We start from the raw sequence: 5,113 nt of genomic DNA on the forward strand, positions 1-5,113 counted from the left end.
TTTATTTTTTAGGGTAGGCAACCCTTGGTTGACCTCACAGATTGCAAGGACCTTGTCAGCTTACAATCCCTTATTTTTTTTTTTTAATTTTTATGCCTACAGCACCTGGTCTTCCTAGGTGGTCTCCCATCCAAGTACTAACCAGGCTCGACCCTGCTTAGCTTCTAAGAAAGATGGGATTGGGCTTGTTCAAGATGGCATGGCTGTAGACTGCAGTCTCTTTTTTAAAAGCAGGGTACAGTCAGGATTCCCAGTATGGAGACCACTGAGCTTAGCCCCGAGAACTCCTTCTCAGCAGCTGGTCTGTGAGACAGGGAAGGAGGGGGTGGGGTGTGTGTTTGGGGTGGGTGGTGAAGGTGAGCATTGCACAGACCTTAGAAGTAGGATGCCAGGCCCTTTGCACCAAAGCACCAGCGGCCATAGCAATTGGGAAACTGTGGGCTGCTGTCTTGACAGAAACAGGTGAAAGCTGAGCATGAGATCAAACTGATTTAAGTAAGGATAAGGTAAAGGAAAGAGTTGGCATGAGGCCTTCAGTTCATCAGGTTGAGAGCTGTGTCTGCAAAGAAGCTTTCTACATCATCTCTTTTAGTAATTTGTCAGATCACTTTGACATGAAAACAAACATTTCCGTTAGCATCATGAGAGCGAGGACTATACCAGTTTTGTTCCCTACTGTTTCTTGACACCTAGAAGAGTTCCTGGTTCTTATTAGCTGTTTGTGAAATTCTAACTGAGTGAATGAGTGAATGAAATCTTATGTTGAGTGCTACATTTTCAAAGTGCACATTTTATGCCAGCCCAATGCCTAATATAAATATACTAAACCAGTAGTTCTCAGCTTGGGCAATTTTGACTCTTAAGAAATATTTGGCAATGTCTGGAGCTACTGGTATCTAGGGAGGAGAGGTTAAGGTGCTGCTAAACATCTTACAGCTAATATATAAAGCTTTTTCACCATCTTACCTCCTTCATCTTTTTCTTCACTCACTTTTTTTCCCCCTAAAATAGAATTCCTTTAAATAAATTTCTTTGGTACTTTGATAGATGATCCAATTTAAAAGTGCTTTTAACTATAACTTTCAAAAGTGTACCTGTTTTATGTAACAAAGTATCCTTTAATTATAGCTATTGAAGTTGTGCCACTGTTGTTTCTTTGAGACAAAGTTACATCATTGAAAATCTCTATCATGATTGGTGGATGGGGTGCAAGGGAACAAAATCCTTTGGTAAAGCAAAGGGACTTGCTATCTGATACTATAATTAACCTGAACTACATAACAAGCTGAGCCTTTTCCCTTGTTTTTCCAAGGTTCCTCACACACTTCATCCCTTTTCAGCTTTTTTCATTAATAGTACATTCTAAAACTTTCCATCTACACTTTTAAAATGGAGGAGAACCTTAAACCACTGTAATTTATTCTTCCTGTGTTAGCTTGCATTAAGATCTTCCTTAGCTACAGAAAAGTTGGTTCCTTTCCTGGTAAATTTCATGCCAATGAGAATAATTTTAAATTCTTATGCTAAATTCATTTCTTAGCTACTTTGAAATAGTATGGCCTTTTCAAAGAAGAAAGCTTTAATCACACTGTCTTCTTCAGGAAGGCCATTTCCTTCATGTAAATTAGTATTTCAGAGCATCTGGGCCTACTCTGGTTTCTTTATGGGTATAATTAACTTAATTGCCTTCCTGGTGCTTTATGTTAAGAAAATGGGAACTACTTGAAACTTCTGAAGATATTAACATTTAGAATATGAGTAACTTGTGAACAAGGTTCAAATTTATTCTAATTTAAAAATCTGCACAATGTGGTAAGGCACCATGTGGTATTCTGACTGAATTTTGTCTATACTTCATATAAGTCATGGAGAAGTGAGTAAGATTTTTAAAAATCGAATGTAGTGGTGAATGAAAGAGAATTTCTGTTCTTAGAGGAGTAGCTTCATTTCTTAAAAGTATGATAAAACTAGTTGTGCTAGCTGGCTCAGTAATCAGATCTGTGGTCAAATCCTGCCTCTGGTGTTTTACAGCTTTGGGCAATTGCGTAACCTTCCTAAGGCTGTTTCATTACAAAATCAAGATAATGAAAATATTTGGTAAGGTTTCAAATGATTAAATTAAGTGATGTATATAAAGCTTGGTACCTTTATATATTCGATACTCAATAAATGCTAGCTACAGATTTATTTATATATGTATAGGGTGTTTCTGTATATTTTAATTGGTGATTGGAATTGGTCTGGGCCCTTCTGAGGATATCTGATAAATGTAATGTGGCAAAACTTATAGACAGGTTCCCATGGTATTTATTTGTGTAGAACCAGCAGATTTCACATTTGCAGATGTTTGTATTTGCTCCTAAAATCTTAGAGAGTGAACTGGTATTAACATGTCGTATGTATTCCCTCTTCTTCTTTTGGATGTTTTGTATTTGACCAGTGTCCTTTCATTTTCAGAGAAAGTGAAATCTTTTCCAGATGCACAATCCTATTATTGTGCATTATTTCACTGTATCATCTCACATATAACATATACATTTTTCATGGTACATTCTTTTTCATCATGAAAATTATTTTTTCAGAATGTTATTGATTTCAGTGATGGAGGTAGAAGTATGCAGGAATGGTCCTTGAACCATTTCTTCTCATCTTGGAGAACATTAAATTCTCATTTCTTTTATAGAAATGGTTTGGAAACATATAACATCTAATAACACTGTACTTACATAGGTCAGACTTGGGATAACAATAGTGTCCACTAGGACATTAGCCCAAGTTGAAAAAGAAAAAAGTATCTGCTCTTAAAATATTGTTGAAAACTCTGAACTTTATTCATGTTAGCCTTCACTCAGCAAATTCTTTAATAAGCTTCCTTTTAGTTTTTCCATTGCTCACAGTGGATGAAAAGTCACAGATTAGGAGAGAAATAAGAGTGGCTCTGGAGGGAAGTAGCTACAACAGTATGCTTTTAGTTGTTACAACAAATTGTCTGACAGTCCGACATGATGAGTAGAAAAAATTTCCAACAGTACTACCCATTTCAATAATGGATATTTACAATTTTTTTCATCAAAAAAAAAGAAACGTTTAATACTTAGCACTGTAGACAGCAAGATAGTATATAATTTCCCAGAAATGTCAACCAAAATATTTTTCAATTATAACTTCATGTACCAGAATAGGTATATAGTGTAACATAATAGAAATGCATTCTGGTCATTAAATCACCACTAGGCTTCTTTTTTCTCCTATGGATTCCATTGGCCCACCTCATGTCTTCCTGGGATCAAAAGAAACAATCCAGATAAAGGGTCTTAAAGTTCTCTGCAAATGAAAGTGGTTGGTAAACAAAAGATTTTCCTTGTCAACACTGATTACTATGATTAAGATGATCATCAATGAGGTATTTTGTTAGTGTAGGATTTCTCGTATTGGCATTATTGATATTTCAGGCTGGATAATTCTTTGTCATGGGGGCCGTCCTGTGCATTGTAGGATGTTTAGCAGCACCCTAACCTCTCCTCCCTAGATACTAGTAGCTCCAGACATTGCCAAATATTCCTTTGTTATGGTGCGAACGATTCTGAGACCCACGGAGCCAATTGAGATTAATTATGAGCCTTTATTAGCCGGCCGGCGACTAACTCTCTACCATGCAGGGCTAGAGGAGATCAGCCCCGAGCTTTCAGAGGAGGCAGCTGATAAAGCTTAAGACCATATCCTGGTGGTCTCCTGAACAAGCAAGCAGATTACAGAAGTGGAAGTTGGCTGTTAGCATATCTTTGCCCGGAACAACACCCTTAATTAACAAGTAAATGGATTACAGAAGCAGACATTGGCCATCTACATATTTTATACAATACACTTCCTAAACCACACACAAGCAAGTAGGACAACTTCTGATATCTAAAGATATTTCTTCCCTGTAGCTGACTTAGCTAGTTGGCTCACTTGAAAATTTTCTACCCTTAACACCTGAGAGTGAAAATTGCCTAGGCTGAGAACCACTGGGTTAGTGTAAGTATATGTAAGTTAGGTATGGACTTAAAACCATGTGGATCGCTAATGTCGTTTTAGCTATGCAGGACCTCCAGTTACCATCATCTCTGCTTGGTCATTTTGGGTACCTTCTGTTCTAATTTTTTTTTTTTTTTTTGGAACGGAGAAGGGAACTGCCTGTTTTTGGAATTGCTTCTTGCTTCTTGTTTTTATTGTGACTTTAATGTACTGGAAAAGATTTTTATGACTCACAGGGAAGTATACGTCATCGTTTAGTTTCACTTTACAGGCAATTTCTAGACTTTTTGGTGGGTCATATAATTCTAAGGGCCACGTGCTGGTGGGAGAGAATACGTGCAACTTGCCTAATTTGTACCTGGTGTTCCACAATAGGTGGTACTCTCGAAACCAATCTCTGTGGACATGCTGAGCTGTGTGTACGCGGTAGGGCAGAGTACCAGAGAATCTTATCAGTGAGATGAATGTCGCCAGCCTTTGCTCCCTTGGCCAAAGAGGGTGCTAAAAGCTTACTTTCTCATTTCTCCTTTTCTCCTCATTCCATCAAGAATTCTTTCATTTCCATATTGGTTTTGCAGGGGCATGAATTGGAAAAGGGAGTGGGCAGAAGAACCATAGGAGGGTAGGGTTGTGGGAAATGCTTGAGGGAGAGTTTAAACAGGCCCAGGAATGAATGTAGAGTGTTAAGAAGTGCTTGAGAGAGCAGAGGGGGATTTTAGGAGATAGTGCTGCAGAGTGGACACTTTATTTGTAGCGTTTTAGGGCCTTCTACATGCCAAGCCCTAAGCTTTAAATATACAGCTTTATTTAATTCTCCCATCATTTCGCTAAGGTGCGTACTGTTACACTTATTTTACACATGAGGAAACTGAGGCCTCTGAAAAGTCGCCAACTTGCCCACAGTCTCATATCATAAAATAGTAGAACCAGGACACATTGAGTCTGGTCCAGGTGTAAAGCCCACAGTCTTAACCACAGCATTCATTATTCAGTTAATATGCTGTTAGAAATTACATTTCCAGTTTATGAGATTTAGATATACAAAACAGTAGAAACTTATCTTTTGTCTGGATTAAGCAAAAAGGAACTGAAGTAC

The 5,113-nt window shown here is 37.8% G+C and overlaps 1 protein-coding gene and 1 pseudogene across 1 annotated transcript in view; one reads left to right on the top strand and one right to left on the bottom strand.

The window, feature by feature from the left end:
* Positions 1-5,113, top strand: part of FGD4 (FYVE, RhoGEF and PH domain containing 4) — a 170,463-nt gene that overhangs the window by 17,674 nt on the left and 147,676 nt on the right. The gene's annotated exons all lie outside the window — the stretch shown is intronic.
* On the bottom strand, positions 94-211 carry LOC112480348 (annotated as a pseudogene).

This window comes from Pteropus alecto, unplaced genomic scaffold, assembly GCF_000325575.1.
Source record: "Pteropus alecto unplaced genomic scaffold, ASM32557v1 scaffold103, whole genome shotgun sequence".
Lineage (NCBI taxonomy): Eukaryota > Metazoa > Chordata > Mammalia > Chiroptera > Pteropodidae > Pteropus > Pteropus alecto.